The following is a 22383-nucleotide window of genomic DNA, read 5'->3' as shown; positions in this document are numbered from 1 at the left end:
ATTTTGTGTTTAGTCCACTACTATGGTTGGATCCTGTGAGAACCACAGATCCTCAGATATTCTGTTTCCTTCTTTCAGGGTGGAACACAGCTGGACCTCATTAGAATCTTTAGTAGACAGTGATTCAAAGAGGAAAGTGAAGTTTAAGGCTAACCTCTAAAACAAAAGCAAATGGCCTGCTGTTAGGGATCTCTTGAAATTCTTTGCTTTTCTCTTGGAAATTAAATTGTGCTGCCATATAGAGGCACCAGTTACATAGTACTCTTCATTGTGGTAACACAGGCAGAAACTGGAAGTTTCAATATTTAGAGATTTCAGGACATATCCTGGGGATCTCAGAGATACAACATTGTTTTGCTACCAGTACCAGGAGATATTTGAAAGAATTTACTCTTTGAGATATCTCCGAACACTAAATATTAATTGTATGCAGTCCATCCTCCTACTTTGGAATGCAAAGCCCTACTGATTTCTCTGTAGGAATATTTGGCTAGTTCTTTGGTTGAGTGTTTTTCCGAATACAAATCCTGATGGATTATATTTCACCAGTATTGAGATGAGGAACAATTAAGAGATAAATTATCTAAAATAAGAGCTAGCACATTTTTCTAATTTTTGTATCATATCATATAGCAAAAAGATACAATATTTGATTTGTTAATAGATTTGTTTTCATTTTCTGGCTTCCTCAGGTCAGGGATGAAATACATGATATATATGGACCCTTTATACTAATCTTCCTAATGTGCATAAAAGCAAAGACTAATCGAGAAGTTAGTAAATCTAGTAGAGATAGAAAAGAATATTTTATGATGGTCACAAAAGATTATTTTACAGAATTTGAAAAAAAAGTCAAGTAGTGGCATCAGCTTTTCCTGTATTATCGTATAGCCCTTTAGGCTCTGTTCAGCTCGTTTCTCTGTTAAAACTTTCTATTACTTTGTTTTTCATTTATTAATATTTTTATTAGATATTTTCTTCATTTAAATTTCAAATGTTATCCCCTTTCCTAGTTTTATTTATTCATTCTACATCCAGATCACAGCTCCCCTTCTTTCTTTCCTCCCAGTCCCACCATCACAAATCCTTCCTTCCATTACTCACTTGCCTTCTAAGAGAAGGGGATTTTTTTTCATTCACTTTACCTCCTGATGACAGCTCTACACCAATCTCAACCTTACAAATCCCTTTCCCAAATACCCTCTCCTCTTCCCTTCAGAGAAGGGGAGACCTACCTTGAGTACCACCCCACCTGGTACATCTAGTCCTAGCACATCCTATCTCACTGAGGACCAACCAGGCAGTCCAGGTAGCAGATGTTGTAACCAGTGGCAAGGAACAGAGACTGAGACAGCACAAACTTCACTTGTTAGAGGACCAACATAAAGATCAAGCTGTACTTTTGCTAAAGATGAGTAGAGAGTCTATATCCAGATCCTGCAGTTCCCGCTTTGGTGTCAAGACTCTGTGAGGCCCCATGATCCCTGGCTAGTTGACTCTGTGGGACTTCTTATGGTGTCCTTGACCTATCCGACTTGTAAATGTCTATTCTATACTCTTCCACAAGACTTCCTGGGCTCTGTCTGGTGTTTGGCTGTGAGTTACTGCATCTGCCTTCCTCTGCTCCTGGATGAAGCCTCTCAGTGATGCTACATTCTTATTTTTAATTCATTCTGTTTCCTTCTTTCCCAAAGACACTCCTATTCACATTGATATGAGTCCCACAAGAACACCAAGCTACACAACCAAAACATTTATCTAGAGGACCTAGGTCAAACCCACACAGGATCCTTGGTTGTTGCTTCAGTCTCTGTGAACCCCAACAAGCCCTGGTTACTTGATTCTGTGGGTTTGCTTTTGGTGTTATTGACCCTTTGACTTCTGCAAGTTCCAAAAAAGCAACTTCTTCAGGACTGCCTGACCTTTGCCTAATGTTTGGCTGAGAGTTTCTGCATCGTTTCCTGTCAGTTGCTAGATGAAACCTTCCTGATGATGATTGTTCTAATCTATTGCCTATGAGGATAATAGAATTATCACTAGGAATCATTCCATTAATTTTTTTTTGCAGGTTGTGTTTTGTTCTATATTTTCTATCACTTTACCAGATTCCATGTCTCCCAGATGCCCTTCACCCTACGATCCCATGTGATTTTTATCTCTGAAAAGAGAAAATAGCTACTACAAAATATAATTATTACATTTGGTGTTCACAGATACTCCCAAGAATGAGACCTGCCTTTGAATGTGTATGGAATTCCCAGTGACACATCTTTAGAGAATTCTGATTGTCACTCTCCAGACAACTATCATGTGCAAAGGACATCCTCACTACTGGTGAGGTATTGTGCTCATCCCTTTATTTCATGTTGGGATTTCATTTTGCTTGAGTTCTGTTGGATTTGAGTATTTGGTCACAGTCTTAGAGCTTGTATGTGTACCAACCCAGTTGTGGCTGAAAAATATTCTCTCTTTAAAATCATTTGTCATCTCCAGTTCTGACAGTCTTTCCACCCCCTCTTCCACATAAGTCACTAAGTGTAGAAGGAAGTCATGTGATAAAGACATCACATTCACGACCAAGCATTCCAGAAAATTCCAGTCTCTTTATGTTTTCAAGTTTTAGGTCAATGTGTTAAATGCCAGTAATTAGTTTCTCCACAGCAAGAAGCTTCTAAAGCAAAAACTGAGCAACAAACTAGTCCATGGGTATAGCAATATGCGCTTAGTTGTCTTCATCCTCCTCCTCTTCTTCTTCTTCTTCTTCTTCTTCTTCTTCTTCTTCTTCTTCTTCTTCTTCTTCTTCTTCTTCTTCTTCTTCTTCTTCTTTTTCTTCTTCTTCTTCTTCTTCTTCTTCTTCTTCTTCTTCTTCTTCTTCTTCTTCTTCTTCTTCTTCTTCTTCTTCTTCTTCTTCTTCTTCTTCTTCTTCTTCTTCTTCGTCTTCTTCTTCTTCTTCTTCTTCTTCTTCTTCTTCTTCTTCTTCTTTCTTCTTCTTCCTCTTCTCCTTCTCCTCCTCCTTCTCCTCCTCCTCCTTCTCCTCCTCCTCCTTCTCCTTCTTCTTCTCCTTCTCCTCCTTCTCTTCTTCTTCTTCCTCTTTTCTTCTTCTTTCTTCTTCTTCTTCTTCTTCCTCTTCCTCTTCCTCTTCCTCTTCCTCTTCCTCTTCCTCTTCCTCTTCCCCTTCCCCTTCCCCTTCCCCTTCCCCTTCCCCTTCCCCTTCCCCTTCCCCTTCTCCTTCTCCTTCTCCTTCCCCTTCCCCTTCCCCTTCCCCTTCCCCTTCCCCTTCCCCTCCCCCTCCCCCTCCCCCTCCCCCTCCCTCTCCTTCTCCTCCTCTTCCTCCTCCTCTTCCTCCTCCTCCCCCACTCCCCACCCACCAACTCCGACTTTTTGGCCTTGAGTTCCCCTGCAATGGGGCATATAAAGTTTGCAAGTACAATGGGCCTCTCTTTCCAGTGATGGCTGACTAGGCCATCTTTTTGATACACATCTATGGTCACTTGATCTTTGACAAGGGAGCTAAAACCATCCAGTGGAACAAAAGACGGCATTTTCAACAAATGGTGCTGGCACAACTGGTGGTTATCATGTAGAAGAATTCGAATGGATCCATTCCTATCTCCTTGTACTAAGGTCAAATCTAAGTGGATTAAGGAGCTCCACATAAAACCAGAGACACTGATACTTATAGAAGAGAAAGTGGGGAAAGCCTCGAAGATATTGGCATAGGGGAAAATTCCTGAATAGAACAGGAGTGGCATGTGTTGTAAGATCTAGAATTGACAAATGGGAATTCATGAAACTGCAAAGCTTCTGTAAAGCAAAAGACACTGTCAATAAGACAAAAAGGCCACCAACACATTGGGAAAGTATCTTTACCAATCCTAAATCAGATTGTGGACTAATATCCAATATATATAAAGAACTCAAGAAGGTGGACTCCAGAAAATTAAATAACCCCATTAAAAATGGGGCTCAGAGTTAAAGAATTCTTACCTGAGTAATACCGAATGGTTGACAAACACTTGAAAAAATGTTTAGCAGCCTTAATCATCAGGGAAATGCAAATCAAAACAACCCTAAGAATCCATCTCACACCAGTTAGAATGGCTAAGATCAAAAATTCAGGTGACAGCAGATGCTGGCGGAGATGTGGAGAAAGAGGAACACTCCTCTATTGTTGGAATTGCAAGCTTGTACAACCACTCTGGAAATCAGTCTGGTGGTTCCTCAGAAAACTGGACATGGTACTACCAGAGGATCCCACAATACCTCTTCTGGGCATATATCCAGAAGATGTTCCAACTAGTAAGAAAAAAACCTGCTCCACTATATTCATAGCAGCCTTATTTATAATAGCCAGAAGCTGGAAAGAACCCAGATGCCCCTCAACAGAGGAATAGATACAGAAAATGTGGTACATTTACACAATGGATTACTACTCAGCTATTAAAAAGAATGAATTCATGAAATTCCTAGGCAAATGGTTGGACCTGGAGGGCATTATTCTGAGTGAGGTAAGCCAATCACAAAAGAACTCAAATGATATGTTCACACTGATAAGTAGATATTAGCCCAGAAACTTAGGATTCCTAATATATAAGTTACAATTTGCAAAACACATGAAACTCAAGAAGAATGAAGACCAAAGTGTGGATACTTTGTCCCTTCTTAGAATTGGGAAAAAAACACCCATGGAAGGAGTTACAGAGACAAAGTTTGGAGCTGAGACAAAAGGATAGACCATCTAGAGACTGCCATATACAGGGATCCATCCCATAATCAGCCTCCAAACGCTGACACCATTGCATACACTAGCAAGATTTTGCTGAACGGACCTTGATATAGCTGTCTCTTGTGAGACTATGCAGGAGCCTAGCAAACATATAAGTGGATGCTCACAGTAAGCTATTGGACGGATAACAGGTCCCCAATGGAGGAGCTAGAGAAAGTACCCAAGGAGCTAAATGGATCTGCAACCCTATAGGTGGATCAACATTATGAACTAACCAGTAACCCGGAGGTCTTGACTCTAGCTGCATATGTATCAAAAGATGGCCTAGTCGGCCATCACTGGAAAGAGAAGCCCATTGGACTTGCAAACTTTATATGCCCCAGTTCAGGGGAACACCAGGACCAAAAAGTGGGAGTGGGTGGGTAGGGGAGTGGGTGGGAGGGCATGGGGGACTTTTGGGTTAGCATTGGAAATGTAAATGAGGAAAATACCTAAAAAAAAAAAATAATAAAAGGAATGAGGGGCTTGAGTTTGAGAGGAACCTAGTGGGTGAAGAGCAGAGCTTCCCAAGGAATAATGAGAAGGGGATACATCATGTAATTGTAATTTGATTTTGAAAAAGCAAAAGGAAAAATATTTTGAAACTTTGATTTATATATTTTCAGAAATAAATTTAGTATAATTAATGTTAATTTTTAAAAGGATTTTTAGAAGTTTTTGGTTTACCACCAGTCCTGGGATTTATTTATTTTATATTTTTTATTCTTTAAACTTTTATTACAGTCTAGTCTTTATCCTCATCAGAGTACCCCTTCTGACTGTCCCATATCCCATAGCTACTCCATTTGTCTTCAAGAAGAAGTCCGGACACCTCAATCTGCATCCCAGCAGACCTCCCCACTCCCTTGGGCCTCAAATTTTTCCAGAGTTAGGTGCATCTTCTTTCACTGATGCCAGAGCAGGCAGTTCTCTTCTCTATATGTGCCAGGTACTCTTATCTGCTGAAGTATGCTGCCTGCTTGGTGACTCAATATCTGACAGAATTCGGGGCTCCAGGTTAATTGAGACTGCTAGTATTCCTATGGAGTTACACTCCTCCTGAGCTTCTTGCTGCTTTTCCTCTATGTGGCCACAGAGGTCCATGGCTTTTGTTTATTAGGTGGGTCTAAGTATGTGCATCTGACTCTTTCAGCTGTTTGATGGGTCTCTCAGAGGGCAATCATGCAAGATCATGTTTGTAAACACATCATGGCAGGAGAAATAGTGTCAGGACTTGGGTCTTCCCCTTGAACTGGATCCCAGTTTGGGCCTGTCATTGGACCTCCTTTTTCTCAAGCTCTTCTCCATTTTTTTGTCCCTACAGTTCTTTCAGAAAGGAACAATTCTGGTTCAGAAATTTTGACTATGGGATGGAAACCCCATCCTTCCACTTGATGCTTTTCTACTGAAGGTGAACTCTACAAGTTCCCTCTCCCGACTATAGAGCATTTCATCTTAGGTTCCTCCCTTTGAGTCCTGAGAGTCTCTCCTCTTCCAGATGTCTGGAACATTCTAGAGGGCCCTCCACCTCCTATATCCTGGGGTTGCCTGTTTCCATTCTTTCTGCTAGCTTTTAGGGCATCATTCCTGCTTTCCCCTCCAATACCTTTTCATGTTCCCCCTTTCCCTTACCTTTCCCACTACCTCTCTCTGTGCCCTGTGATTGTTTTCTTTTACATCCCAAGTGGAATTGAGGCATCCTTACTTGGGCTCTTCAGCTTGTTAACCTTCTTGTGTTCTGTGAATTATACCCTGGGTATTCTGAACATTTCTGGCTAACATTCAGTTATTAATGAGTACATGCTATGCATGTCCTTTTAGGTCTGAGTTACTTCACTCTGAATAATATTTTCTAGTTCCATACATTGAGGTCAGGGATAGTGATTGTCCCACAATTTCTTCTATTGTTAAGAATTGTGTTCCTTATTCTGTTTTTTTTTTGTTGTTGTTTGTTTGTTTGTTTTGTCTTTTTTTTCAGTTAAATTTTGAGAATTTCTCTTTCCATATCTTTGAAGAATTTGATGGGGATTGTGTTGAATCTGTAGATTGCTTTTGGCAGGATTGTTATTTTACTATGTTATTTCTACCAATTCATGAGCATGGGAGATCTCTTCATTTTCTGGGTCTTCTTTGATTTCTTTCTTGAGAGACTTGAAGTGATTTCACTTGTTTGTTTACAGTTACCTGAAGATATTTGATATTATTTGTGGCTTGTATAAAGGGTATTATTGCTCTAATTTCTTTCTCAACTAGTTTGTCATTTGTATAAGGGAAAGCTAGTGATTTATTTGAGTTAATTTTACATCCAGCCACTTTGCTGAAGTTGTTTATAAGCTGGCGAAGTTCTCTGGTGGAATTTTGGGGGTTGGTTATATATACTATCATGTCATCTGCAATAGTGATACCTTGACTTCTTTATTTTGCCAATTTCTATTGCCTTGATATCATTTTGTTGTCTATTGCTCTAGCTAGAACTTTGAATACTATATTGAATATTTATGGGGATAGTTGTCATGCTTGTCTTTTCCCTGATTTTAGTGGGATTGCTTCGAGTATCTCTCCATTTAATTTGATATTGGCTGTTGGTTTGCTGTATATTGCTTTTATTATGTTTACGTAAGGTCCATCTCTGTAATACTTTTAACATAAAGGGGTATTGTACTTTTTCAAATGATTTTTCAGCATCTAATGAGATGATCCTGTGATTTTTTTCTTTGAGTTTATTTATACAGTTGATTATGTTAAAGGATTTTCATACATTGACCCAACCTTGCAACCCGGGGATGAAGCATACTTGTTCATGGTGAATGATGTTTTTGATGTGTTCTCCAGTTCCTTTTGTAAGAATATTATTGAGTATTGTTGCACTGATATTCATAAGTGAAATTGGTCTGCAGTTCTCTTTTTTCGTTGGGTCTTGTGTTAAGTTGCTAGTGTAGGATCTCTCCTATTTCTTTACCAGGGAACTTAGCGCTATGAATTTTTCTCATAGCACTGCTTTCATTGTGTACCATACATTTGGGTACACTGTTTCATCATTTTCATTGAATTCCAGGAAGTCGTCTCTCTCTCTCTCTCTTTCCTTCTTTCTTTCTTTCTTTCTTTCTTTCTTTCTTTCTTTCTTTCTTTCTTTCTTTCTTTCTTTCTTTCCTTCCTTCCTTCCTTCCTTCCTTCCTTCCTTCCTTCCTTCCTTCCTTCCTTCCTTCCTTCCTTCCCTCTCTCTCTCTCCCTCTCTCTCTTTCTCTCTTTCTTTCTTTCTTTCTTTCTTTCTTTCTTTCTTTCTTTCTTTCTTTCTTTCTTTCTTTCTTTCTTTCTTTCGTTCCTGACCAAGTTATCATTGAGTAGAGAGTTGTTCAGTTTCAATGGGTATGTGAGTTTTCTTTTGTTTATGTTGTTATTGAAGACAAGTGTTATTCTGTGGTCATCTGGTAAGATGCATGGGGTTATTTCAGTCTTCTTGTCTCAGTTAAGACTTGTTTTGTGACCAATTATATGGTCAATTTTGTAGAAAGTACTATGAGGTTTTGAGAAGAAGGTATATTCTTTTGTTTTAGAGTGAAAGGTTCTGTAGGTATATGTGAAATCTATTTGGTTCATAACCTCTACTAGGTTCACTGTGTCTCTGTGTCATTTCTGTTTCAATGCCCTGTCCATTAGTGAGAATGGGGTGTTGAAGCCTCCTGATATTATTCTGTAGTGTTCAAATGTGTGTTTTGAGCTTTAGTGGGTACCGTTGTATTTAGGGAAGAGGCTCAGAATTCAGACTTTCTCTTGGTAGATTTTTTCCTTTGATGAATTTGAGTATCCTTCCTCATTTCACTTGATACTTTTTGATTGAAAGTCTTCTTTATTTGCTATTAGGATGGTAACTCCAGCTTCTTTCTTGTGATCATTTGCTTGGAGACATTTTTCCCCAGCCTTTTACTCTGGGGAAGTGTCTATCTTTGTTATTGAAGTGTGTTTCTTTCTTTCTTTTTTTTTTTTTTTTTTTTTTTTTTTTTTTTTTTTTTTTTTTTTGGTTTTTCGAGACAGGGTTTCTCTGTGTAGCCCTGGCTGTCCTGGCACTCACTTTGTAGACCAGGCTGGCCTCGAACTCAGAAATCCGCCTGCCTCTGCCTCCCGAGTGCTGGGATTAAAGGCTTGTGCCACCACGCTGGGCTAGTGAAGTGTGTTTCTTATATTCAGCAAACTGCTGGATTCTGTTTCTTTATCCAGACTGTTAGCTTATATCGTTTTATAGGGGAACTGAGTTCATTGATATTAACAGATATAAAGAGAGATGATGTTCCTGTTAAATTGTTGTTGTAATAGCATTATGTGCATATGATTCTCTCATTTGACTTTGTTATGAGATGATTAACATCTTGCTTTTATTTGCTGTAGGTACCCTCCTTATGTTGAAGTTTTACATCTAGAATCCTATGTAGGATTGGATAGGTAGATAAATATTGTTTGAATTTCTTTTTGTCTTGGAATATTTTGTTTTCTCCATCTATGTTGATTGAGAGTTTTGCTGAGTATAATAACCTGGGCTGGCATTCATGTTCTCTTAGGGTCTGCATGACCTACTTCTGTACAGGCTCTTCTGACTTTAGTTGTTTCTGGTGTGAGGCCTTGTGTAATTCTGATAGGTCCACATTTATATATGACTTGGCCTTTTTCCCTTGCAGCTTTTATTATTCTTTCTTTGTCCTGTGTGTTTAGTGTTTGGATTATTATGTGGAAAGAGGACTTTCTTTTCTGATCCAGTCTATTTGATGTTGAATAGACTTCTTGTACATTTATGGCCATCTCTTTCTTTAGGTTGGGGAAGTTTTCTTTTATGACTTTTTTGAAGATGTTTTCAGGTCCTTTGATCTGGGATTCGTTTCTTCTTAGAAAAGCTCCTCTTTTCTAAGTATTCTTAGATTTGGTCTTTTCGTTTTGTGTTGGATATTGTGCATGTTTTGGGTTAGAAGTTTTTTAATTTTGAATTTCCTTTGACAGTTGTGTCAATATCTTCTAAGGTATATTCTATGGTAGATTCTCTCTATCTTTTGTATTTTGTTGGTGATGCTTACATCTGTAATTCCTGACCTCTTTTCTAGGTTTTTAATTTCATTGGTTACCTCCAATTGTGTTTCTTTTCTTGTTTCTACTTCCACTTTTAGGTCTTGGACTGGTTTATTAAATTCCTTTACTGTTGGGAACAAATAAGAGGGGGGTGGGTAATGGCCCTGGGGAAGAAGGGTGGGGGAGAAATATGCCACGTCTGGCCAGAGTTCCTGTGCTCTGGGCAGGCAGACACGGGAGGACTGCCTGACTATTTCCATTCAGCCCTGGGTGGGCATGCAAGCCTCTGACGCATGCAGCGGGGGGTAGACAAGGGGCAGCCCCCAGACCTGGGACCCCAAGATGACACCCTGTTGCCCTGGGGTTATAGGAGAGAGGGATAAGGGAAGAAGTTCCCAACACTGACCAGAGTGCACAGCAGATCTTGATGGAACAGAGACTCTCTATGGTTTAAGAGCTTTATTATAGAAATGCAGGGAGAAAGAAAGAAGGTAGAAAGAGAGAGAGAGAGAGAGAGAGAGAGAGAGAGAGAGAGAGAGAGAGAGAGAGAGAGAGAGAGAGAGAGAGAGAAGAGGAGAGGAGAGAAGACAAAGAGAAAGGAGAGAGGAAAGAAGAGAAAATGAGAGAGGGGGAGGGGGGGAGGGGGAGAGGGGGACAAGAGAGCAAGAAGTAAGAGCATAAGAGGTAAGAGAGCAATGTGGGGGCTGAACAGCCCTTTTTATGGTCTTCACTGTTGTTAGATAACTGGGGAGGAGTTTAGCCTGAAGGTCAGAAGCTTGGGCCATTGTCTATGTGACTACTGACCATGCTTCTCTTGTGGGGGCTGTGGAAGGTGGTAACTTATGCAGGGGCCAGAGTTCCAGGAGCATGAGGGAATGCCTACCATGTCATGAAGGTGAATTATGACCATTAGGGTTCAGACCTCAGCTTGACCAGAGACCAGCCTGCAGCTCCCCACACTTTACCTGTTTGATTGTGTTTTCCAGTATTTCTTTAAGGGATTTATGTCTTTCCTCTTTAAGGGCTTCTACCTGTTTACCTGTGTTTTCCTGTATTTCTTTCAGTGAGTTATTTATATCCTCTTTAATGGACTCTATTATCTTCATGAGCTAGGATTTTAGGTCAGCCTCCTGAATTTAGGTGTGTTGGTGTATTCAGGGCTTGCTCTGGCAGCAGAACTGGGTTCTGATGATGTAAAAGTATGTTGGCTTCTGTTGCTTATGGCCTTGGACTTGCCTCTCACCATTTGGTTATCCTTAGTGTAAGCTGTTCTGGGTGCCTCAGTCTGGTGTTTGCCTCTTGTGTCCCTAAGTTGTTAAAGGTCTTCTGGTAGGCCTGTGAACCTGGCTGTAATAGTCATAATGTGAGGCCTACACACAGTGGGGTCTTCAGAGTGACATGTACACTGACGACCTGTTGACCTGGCTGCAGTGGACCTTCTGGGAAGCCTTCAGACTGCAGAGTTTTCAGAGGGGCAGACAATGTGCTGTTCTGTTGTCCTGGCTGCTGCAGATGTCCTGAGAGGCCTCCAGACTGTCAGGTCTTTAGAGGAGCAGTCAAGCTGTAGCCCTGTGAGTATCTGTTCTCCTGGGAAGAATTCACACTGTGGAGTCTGTTGCCCTGTGTGTAGCAGAACTCCAGCAAGGCTTTCAGACTTTTTAGTCCGTTGCCTGGTTTCTCTGACTGCAGCAGAACTCCTGGGAGGTCTTCAGACTATGGTACCTTTAGAGCAGCAGACAAGCTGGTGATTTGCCCTGGCAGAAGGTGCTGTCTGGCCCAGAAGTAGAATTTGGGGGTGACAGGTTTGAAGGGTGATGGGTTGCAGGAATTTATTTATGAATGGAGTGGCAGACTAGATTTACTTAAAAATTTATTATTTCTCCAATCTTATTGCTGATTATGACTCTGGTTGATGCCCTATTTGTTTTTGTCTCAATCTTGGTAAGTCATGTGTATCTAAATATCCCTTTCTCATTTTATAATATAATGTCATAGAGGTTTTATTCACATTTTGGTAATATTTGTAGCTGTCCAGCAGCCATGGATGAACTGGGTATCTGAAAGGGAGGCCTGAAGTGAAAAAAGAATGGTGGGTGGAAGGGGAGGACAAGAGAAGGATGAAGCCAAGACAAAAGAGTTTGATCAAAGCTCCAAGTTTAATATTTAGTACTATATTTATATGTGGAGAGCCCACTGAACCATCCTTTGTTTCAGATGGATTATGTTGCAAGGCAAGCTCAGCAGGCAGTCAGCTCCTGTAGGAAATTGCATGTGCTGCAAGGCAGAAGATTCCACTTAGGTCAGCAAAAGACCAACTGTGGCAAATATTTAAGTTCAATTTAGCATGCTGAAGTCTGTGGGAAGGGCACAAATATTATCTTTTATTCATTTTTTAAATTATATATATATATATATATATATATATATATATATATATATATATATATTATTAGGTATTTTCTTCATGTACATTTCAAATGCTATCCTCAAGTACCCCATATCCTCCCCCTCCCACTCCCCTACCCACCCATTCCCACTTCTTGGCCATGGCATTCTCCTGTATTGGGGCATATAAAGTTTGCAATACCAAGGGGTCTCTCTTCACAATAATGGCCAACTAGGCCATCTTTTGCTACATATGCAGCTGGAGACATGAGCTCTGAGGGTACTGGTTAGTTCATATTGTTGTTCCACCTATAGGCTTGCAGACCCCTTTAGCTCCTTGAGTACTTTCTCTAGCTCCTCCATTGGGGGCCTTGTGTTCCAACCAATAGCTGACTGTGAGCATCTGCTTCTGTGTTTGCCAGGCACTGGCATCGCCTCACAAGAGACAGCTATATCAGGGTCCTTTCAGCAAATACTTGCTGGCTTATGCTATGTCCTCTGCGTTTAGAGGCTGATTATGTGATGGATTCTCAGGTGCGGCAGTCTCTAGATGGTCCATCCTTTTGTCTCAGCTCCATACTTTCTCTCTGTAACTCCTTCCATGGGTGTTTTGTTCCAAATTCTAAGAAGGGGCAAAGTGACCACACTTTGGTCTTTGTTCTTCTTGAGTTTCATGTGTTTTGAAACTTGTATCTTGGGTATTCTAAGTTTCTGGGCTAGTATCCACTTATCAATGAATACATATCATGTGAGTTCTTTTGTGATTGAGTTACCTCACTCAGGATGATACCCTCCAGATGTGTCCATTTGCCTAGGAATTTCATAAATTCATTCTTTTTAATAGCAGAGTTGTATTCCATTGTGTAAATGTACCACATTTTCTGTATCCATTCCTCTCTTGAGGGACATCTGGGTTTTTTTTCCAGCTTCTGGTTATTATAAATAAGGCTGCTATGAACATAGTGGAGCATATGTCCTTATTACCAGTTGGAACATCTTCTGGATATATGCCCAGGAGAGGTATTGCAGGATCCTCCAGTAGTACTATGTCCAATTTTCTGAGGAAGCACCAGACTGATTTCCAGAGTGGTTGTATAAGCTTGCAATCCCACCAACAATGGAGGAGTGTTCCTCTTTCTCCACATGCTCGACAGCATCACTATGCCTGACCGAAAGCTGTACTACAGAGCAATAGTGATAAAAACTGCATGGTACTGGTATAGTGACAGACAAGTAGACCAATGGAATAGAATAGAAGACCCAGAAATGAACCCACACACCTATGGTCACTTGATCTTTGACAAGGGAGCTAAAACCATCTAGTGGAAAAAAGACAGCATTTTCAACATATGGTCCTAGCACAACTGGTGGTTGTCATGTACAAGAATGCTAATAGATCCATTCTTATCTCCTTGTACTAAGGTCAAATCTAAGTGAATCAGGAACTTCACATAAAACCAGAGACACTGAAACTTATAGAGAAGAATGTGGGGAAAAGCCTTGAAGATATGGGCACAGGGGAAAAATTCCTGAATAGAATAGCAATGGCTTGAGCTGTAAGATCGAGAATCGACAAATGGGACCTCATAAAATTGCAAAGCTTTCATAAGGCAAAAGACACTGTCAATAAGATAAACAACAGGCCACCAACACATTGGGAAAGATTCTTTACCAATCCTAAATCAGATAGCAGACTAGTACCCAATATATCTAAAGAACTCAAGAGGGTGGACTCCAGAAAATCAAATAACCCCATTAAAAAATGGGGCTCAGAGCTAAACAAAGAATTCTCACCTGAAGAATACCGAATGGCTGTGAAGCACCTGGAAAAATGTACAGCATCCTTAATCATCAGGGAAATGTAAATCAAAACAACCCTGAGATTCTACCTCACACCAGTCAGAAAGGCTAAGATCATTTTTTTTTCATTTTTATTGGATATTTTATTTATTTACATTTCAAATGTTATCCCCTTTTCTGATTTCCCATCAACAAACACCCTGTCACAACCTCCATTGCCCTGCTTATATGAGGGTGCTCCCCTCCCACTCTCTCCTCAGATCCCTGGTATTCCCCTACACTGGGGCATTGATCCTTCACAGGACCAAGGGCTTCTCCTCCCATTGATAACAGATAAGGCCATCCTCTGCAACATGTGCATTTGGAGCCATGGGACTCTTCATCTGTCCCCTTCGGTTGGTGGTTTAGTCCCTAGTAGCTCTGGGGTGATCAGGTTGTTCTTCCCATGGGGTTACAAACCCCTTCAGCTCTTTCAGTCCTTTCCTTAACTCTTCTACTGGGCTTCCCATGCTCAGTCCAATGGTTGGCTGTGAGCATTTGCTTCTGTATTTGTCAGGCTCTTGCAGAGACTCTCAGGAGACATCTATATCAGGCTCCTGTTAGTAAGCACTTCCTGGCATTAGCAATAGTGACTGGATTTGTTATCTCTATACAGAATGGATACCCAGGTGAGGAAGTCTCTAGATTGTCTTTCCTTCAGTCTCTGCTCCATACTTCCCCCCATGTACTTCTGGGTTAAAAGTTGGGAGATGAGTGGGTGGCCCCACCCCTCAAACAAGGGCCTTGTATAATGTCTGGATATGGCCTCTATAGGTTCTCTATCCCCCCTTTGGGGTATATCAGCTGATGATAACTCATTGGATCCTGGGAGCCTCTTGCTTTCCTGGCATCTGGTACTTTCTGGTGGCTACTCTTAGTTCCCCATCCCCCAGTGATACCCACATCTGTTAAATCTCCTGACCCTTGGTATTTCATCCCAATCTACTCTCATACCTGATCCTGCTACCCCCTTTCTCCTCCTCCTGCTTTCTTCCTCCCAAGATACTCCCACCCTCTACCTCCCATGAGTATTTTGCTCCCCTTTCTAGAAGGACTGAAGCATCCACACTTTGGTCTTCCTTCCTCTTGAGCTTTATATGGTCTGTGAGTTGTATCTTAGGTATTCTGAGCTTTTTGCAAAATATCCACTTATCAGTGAGTATATACCATGTATATTCTTTTGTGACTGTGTTATCTCATTCAGTATGATATTTTCTACATTCATTTGCTTAAAAATTTCATGAAGTCATAGCTTTTAATAGCTGAGAAGTTATCTTTCTTATATTGAAAATACACTTTTGTTTTAATACAATGTATCCAAATTATAGATTCTCTTTCTGCTTCTTCTCCTAATTCCTTGCATTACCTCTTGCAATCTGGATCAGTCTCTCTTTGAAAATAAACAGGCTTCTAAGTGATAACTATTAGATTAAATATACTGAGATAAAATTAAAAACAAATATAAACCCCATGGCAATGGGCAACTGGATGCCTTTTTGATAACATTGTTCTTATATCAATCAGGAGCAGAACAGATGACAGTCTTTTTTTTTTTTCTTCTTCTTTTTTTTTTAATATTTTTATTACATAGTTTCCTCAATTACATTTCCAATACTACCCCAAAAGTCCCCCATAGCGCCCCCCACTTCCCTACCCACCCATTCCCATTCTTTTGGCCCTGGCATTCCCCTATATTGGGGCATATAAAGTTTGCAAGTCCAATGGGCCTCTCTTTCCATTGATGGCCGACTAGGCCATCTTTCAATACATATGCAGCTAGAGACAAGAGCTCCAGGGTTCTGGTTAGTACATCATGTTGTTCCAACAATAGGGTTGCAGATCCCTTTAGCTCCTTGGGTACTTTCTCTAGCTTCTCCATTGGGAGCCCTGTGATACATCCAATAGCTGACTGTGAACATCCACTCCTGTGTTTGCTAGGCCCCGGCATCGTCTCACAAGAGACAGCTATATTTGGGTCCTTTCAGCAAAATCTTGCTAGTGTATGCAATGGTGTCAGCGTTTAGAAGCTGATTATGGGACGGATCCCTGGATACAGCAGTCTCTAAATGGTCCATCCTTTCATCACAGCTACGAACTTTGTCTCTGTAACTCCTTCCCTGGGTGTTTTGTTCCCAATTCTAAGAAGGTGCACAGTGTCCACACTTTGGTCTTCATTCTTCTTGAGTTTCATGCGTTTATCAAATTGTATCTTATATCTTGGGTATCCTAAGTTTTGGGCTAATATCCACTTATCAATGAATACATATTGTGTGAGTTCTTTTGTGATTGTGTTACTTCACTCAAGATGATGCCCTCCAGGTCCATCCATTTGGCTAGGAATTTCATAAATTCATTCTTTTTAATAGCTGAGTAGTACTCCATTGTGTAAATGTACCATAATTTCTGTATCCATTCCTCTGTTGAGGGACATCTGGGTTCTTTCCAGCTTCTGGCTATTATAAATAGGGCTGCTATGAACATAGTGGAGCATGTGTCCTTTTTACCTGTTGGGACATCTTCTGGATATATGCCCAGTAGAGGTATTGCTGGATACTCCGGTAGTACTATGTCCAATTTTCTGAGGAACCGCCAGACTGATTTCCAGAGTGGTTGTACAAGCTTGCAATCCCACCAACAATGGAGGAGTGTTCCTCTTTCTCCACATCCTCGCCAGCATCTGCTGTCACCTGAATTTTTGATCTTAGCCATTCTGACTGGTGTGAGGTGGAATCTCAGGGTTGTTTTGATTTGCATTTCCCTGATGATTAAAGATGTTGAACATTTTTTCAGGTGCTTCTCTGCCATTCGGTATTCCTCAGGTGAGAATTCTTTGTTCAGTTCTGAGCCCCATTTTTTAATGGGGTTATTTGACTTTCTGGAGTCCACCTTCTTGAGTTCTTTATATATATTGGATATTAGTCCCTTATCTGATTTAGGATAGGTGAAGATCCTTTCCCAATCTGTTGGTGGTTTTTTTGTCTTATTGATGGTGTCTTTAGCCTTGCAGAAGCTTTGTAGTTTCATGAGGTCCCACTTGTCAATTCTCGATCTTACAGCACAAGCCATTACTGTTCTATTCAGGAATTTTTCCCCTGTGCCCATATCTTCAAGGCTTTTCCCCACTTTCTCCTCTATAAGTTTCAGTGTCTCTGGTTTTATGTGAAGTTCCTTGATCCACTTAGACTTGACCTTAGTACAAGGAGATAGGAATGGATCGATTCGCATTCTTCTACATGTTAACAACCAGTTGTGCCAGCACCATTTGTTGAAAATGCTGTCTTTCTTCCACTGGATGTTTTTAGCTCCCTTGTCGAAGATCAAGTGACCATAGGTGTGTGGGTTCATTTCTGGGTCTTCAATTCTATTCCATTGGTCTATTTGTCTGTCACTATACCAGTACCATGCAGTTTTTATCACAATTGCTCTGTAGTAGAGCTTTAGGTCCGGCATGGTGATTCCACCAGAGGTTCTTTTATCCTTGAGAAGAGTTTTTGCTATCCTAGGTTTTTTGTTATTCCAGATGAATTTGCAGATTGCACTTTCTAATTCGTTGAAGAATTGATTTGGAATTTTGATGGGGATTGCATTGAATCTGTAGATTGCTTTTGGCAAGATAGCCATTTTTACAATGTTGATCCTGCCAATCCATGAGCATGGGAGATCTTTCCATCTTCTGAGATCTTCTATAATTTCTTTCTTCAGAGACTTGAAGTTTTTATTATACAGATCTTTCACTTCCTTAGTCAGAGTCACGCCAAGATATTTTATATTATTTGTGACTATTGAGAAGGGTGTTGTTTCCCTAATTTCTTTCTCAGCCTGTTTATTCTTTGTGTAGAGAAAGGCCATTGATTTGTTTGAGTTAATTTTATATCCAGCTACTTCACCGAAGCTGTTTATCAGGCTTAGGAGTTCTCTGGTGGAATTTTTAGGGTCACTTATATATACTATCATATCATCTGCAAAAAGTGATATTTTGACTTCATCTTTTCCAATTTGTATCCCTTTGATCTCCTTTTGTTGTCGAATTGCTCTGGCTAGGACTTCAAGTACAATGTTGAATAGGTATGGAGAAAGTGGACAGCCTTGTCTAGTCCCTGATTTTAGAGGGATTGCTTCAAGCTTCTCACCATTTACTTTGATGTTGGCTACTGGTTTGCTGTAGATTGCTTTTATCATGTTTAGGTATGGGCCTTGAATTCCTGATCTTTCCAAGACTTTTATCATGAATGGGTGTTGGATCTTGTCAAATGCTTTTTCCGCATCTAACGAGATGACCATGTGGTTTTTGTCTTTGAGTTTGTTTATATACTGGATTACGTTGATGGATTTCCGTATATTGAACCATCCCTGCATCCCTGGGATGAAACCTACTTGGTCAGGATGGATGATTGTTTTGATGTGTTCTTGGATTCGGTTAGCAAGAACTTTATTGAGGATTTTTGCATCAATATTCATAAGGGATATTGGTCTGAAGTTTTCTATCTTTGTTGGGTCTTTTTGTGGTTTAGGTATCAGAGTAATTGTGGCTTCATAGAATGAGTTGGGTAGAGTACCTTCTGTTTCTATTTTGTGGAATAGTTTGTGAAGAACTGGGATTAGATCTTCTTTGAAGGTCTGATAGAACTCTGCACTAAACCCATCTGGTCCTGGGCTTTTTTTAGTTGGGAGACTATTAATGACTGCTTCTATTTCTTTGGGGGATATAGGGTTGTTTAGATCATTAACCTGATCTTGATTCAACTTTGGTACCTGGTATCTGTCTAGGAACTTCTCCATTTCATCCAGGTTCTCCAGTTTTGTTGAGTATAGCCTTTGGTAGAAGGATCTGATGGTGTTTTGGATGTCTTCAGGATCTGTTGTTATGTCTCCTTTTTCATTTCTGATTTTGTTAATTAGGATGCTTTCCCTGTGCCCTCTAGTGAGTCTGGCTAAGGGTTTATCTATCTTGTTGATTTTCTCAAAGAACCAGCTCCTTGATTGGTTGATTCTTTGAATAGTTTTTCTTGTTTCCACTTGGTTGATTTCACCCCTGAGTTTGATTATTTCCTGCCGTCTACTCCTCTTGGGTGAATTTGCTTCCTTTTGTTCTAGTGCTTTTAGGTGTGTTGTCAAGCTGCTAATGTGTGCTCTCTCTAGTTTCCTTTTGGAGGCACTCAGAGCTATGAGTTTTCCTCTTAGAAATGCTTTCATTGCGTCCCATAAGTTTGGGTATGTTGTGGCTTCATTTTCATTGAACTCTAAAAAGTCCTTAATTTCTTTCTTTATTCCTTTCTTGACCAAGGTATCATTGAGAAGAGTGTTGTTCAGCTTCCACGTGAAGGTTGGCTTTCTATTATTTATTTTGTTATTGAAGATCAGCCTTAGTCCATGGTGATCTGATAGGATGCATGGGACAATTTCAATATTTTTATATCTGTTGAGGCCTGCTTTGTGACCAATTATGTTGTCAATTTTGGAGAAGGTACCATGAGGTGCTGAGAAGAAGGTATATCCTTTTGTTTTAGGATAGAATGTTCTGTAGATATCTGCCAGATCCATTTGATTCATAATTTCTCTTAGTTTCACTGTGTCCCTGTTTAGTTTCTGTTTCCATGATCTGTCCATTGGTGAAAGTGGTGTGTTGAAGTCTCCCACTATTATTGTATGAGGTGCAATGTGTGCTTTGAGCTTTACTAAAGTTTCTTTAATGAATGTGACTGCCTTTGTATTTGGAGCATAGATATTAAGGATTGATAGTTCCTCTTGGAGGATTTTACCTTTGATGAGTATGAAGTGTCCCTCCCTGTCTTTTTTAATGACTTTGGGTTGGAAGTCAATCTTATCAAATATTAGAATGGCTACTCCAGCTTGTTTCTTCATGCCATTTGCTTGGAAAATTGTTTTCCAGCCTTTCATTCTGAGGTAGTGTCTATCCTTTTCTCTGAGATGAGTTTCCTGTAAGCAGCAAAATGTTGCGTCTTGTTTGTGTAGCCAGTTTGTTAGTCTATGTCTTTTTATCGGGGAGTTGAGTCCATTGATATTAAGAGATATTAAGGAAAAGTAATTGTTGTTTCCTCTTATTTTTGTTGTTAAAGTTGGCATTTTGTTCTTGTGGCTGTCTTCTTTTAGGTTTGTTGAGGGATTACCTTCTTGTTGTTTCTAGGGCGTGGTTCCTGTCCTTGTATTGGTTTTTTTCTGTTATTATCCTTTGAAGGGCTGGATTCGTGGAGAGATAATGTGTGAATTTGGTTTTGTCGTGGAATACTTTGGTTTCTCCATCTATGTTAATTGAGAGTTTGGCTGGGTATAGTAGCCTGGGCTGGAATTTGTGTTCTTTTAGTGTCTGTATAACATCCGTCCAGGATCTTCTGGCTTTCATAGTCTCTGGTGAAAAATCTGGTGTAATTCTGATAGGCTTGCCTTTATATGTTACTTGGCCTTTTTCTCTTACTGCTTTTAGTATTCTATCTTTATTTAGAGCATTTGTTGCTCTGATTATTATATGTCGGGAGGTATTTCTTTTCTGGTTCAGTCTATTTGGAGTTCTGTAGGCTTCTTGTATGTTCATGGGCATCTCTTTCTTTAGATTTGGGAAGTTTTCTTCTATAATTTTGTTGAAGATGTTTGCTGGTCCTTTGAGTTGAAAATCTTCATTCTCATCCACTCCTATTATCCGTAGGTTTGGTCTTCTCATTGTGTCCTGTATTTCTTGGATGTTTTGAGTGAGGATCTTTTTGCATTTTACATTTTCCTTGATTGTTGTGCCGATGTTCTCTATGGAATCTTCTGCACCTGAGATTCTCTCTTCCATCTCTTGTATTCTGTTGCTGATGCTCGTATCTATGGTTCCAGATTTCTTTCCTAGGGTTTCTATCTCCAGTGTTGCCTCATTTTGGGTTTTCTTTATTGTGTCTACTTCCCTTTTTAGGTCTAGTATGGTTTTGTTCATTTCCATCATCTGTTTGGATGTGTTTTCCTGTTTTTCTGTAAGGACTTCTACTTGTTTGATTATGTTATCGTGTTTTTCTTTAAGGATTTGTAACTCTTTAGCAGTGTTCTTCTGCAATTCTTTAAGGGATTTTTGTGCTTCCTCTTTATTGTCTTCTGCCTGTTTAGCAGTGTTCTCCTGCATTTCTTTAAGTGTGTTATTAAAGTCCTTCTTGAAGTCCTCTATCATCATCAGGAGATATGCTTTTAAATCCGTGTCTAGCTTTTCCGGTGTGTTGGGGTGCCCTGGACTGGGCGAAGTGGGGGTGCTGGGTTCTGATGATGGTGAGTGGTCTTGGTTTCTGTTAGTAAGATTATTACGTTTACCTTTCGCCATCTGGTAATCTCTGGGGTTAGTTGTTATCGTTGTCACTGTTTAAAGATTGGAGCAGAAGCTGTGTTCCACTCACCAGCAGTCTCTAAATCCTGCGGCGGGGGTCGTGGGTAGCTGACGGTACCCCGGTGCTGGTCCAGCTGGAGGAGGCCTGTGGTCCTACTCAGGCCATTTTTCTGCTTCCCTAACTAATGCAGTTTCTGGTCCCGTGTGCAATTGGATTGGAGCAGAAGCTGTGTTCCACTCTCCAGTCTCCAGAAGTCTTAAGATCCTGTGGTGGGTGTTGTGGGTAGCTGGTGAGTGTCAGCCGACCCTGCGCCCCAGCTGCCCCAGTGCTTTTCTGACCGGAAGAGGGTTGTGGCCCTATGTAGGCCGGATTTCTCTCTCCCCAACCAGAGCAGTCTCAGGTCCCGCGTGATTGGACTGGAGCAGAAGCTGTGTTCCACTCACCAGCAGTCCCAAAATCCTGCGGCGGGGGTCGTGGGTAGCTGGCGGGTGTCAGGCAACCCTGCGCTCCCGCTACCCCGGCGCTGATCTGGCCGGATGAGGCCTGTGGCCCTACTCAGGCCGGTTTCTGCTTCCCTAACTAATGCAGTCTCAGGTCCCGCGCAATTGGATTGGAGCAGAAGCTGTGTTCCACTCACCAGCAGTCCCAAAATCCTGCGGCGGGGGTCGTGGGTAGCTGGCGGGTGTCAGGCAACCCTGCGCTCCCGCTACCCCGGTGCTGATCCAGCCGGATGAGGCCTGTGGTCCTACTCAGGCCGGTTTCTGCTTCCCTAACTAATGCAGTCTCAGGTCCCGCGCAATTGGATTGGAGCAGAAGCTGTGCTCCACTCACCAGAAGTCTTAAGATCCTGTGGCGGGTGTTGTGGGTAGCTGGCGAGTGTCAGTCGACCCTGCGCCCCAGCTGCCCCGGTGCTTTTCTGACCGGAAGAGGGTTGTGTCCCTATGTAGGCCGGATTTCTCTCTCTCCAGCCAGAGCAGTCTCAGGTCCCGCGTGATTGGACTGGAGCAGAAGCTGTGTTCCACTCACCAGCAG

The sequence above is a fragment of the Mus caroli genome, unplaced genomic scaffold (assembly GCF_978045245.1).
Source record: "Mus caroli unplaced genomic scaffold, Mus_caroli_1 scaffold_15, whole genome shotgun sequence".
NCBI lineage: Eukaryota > Metazoa > Chordata > Mammalia > Rodentia > Muridae > Mus > Mus caroli.
Note: the sequence above shows the minus strand (reverse complement) of the source record.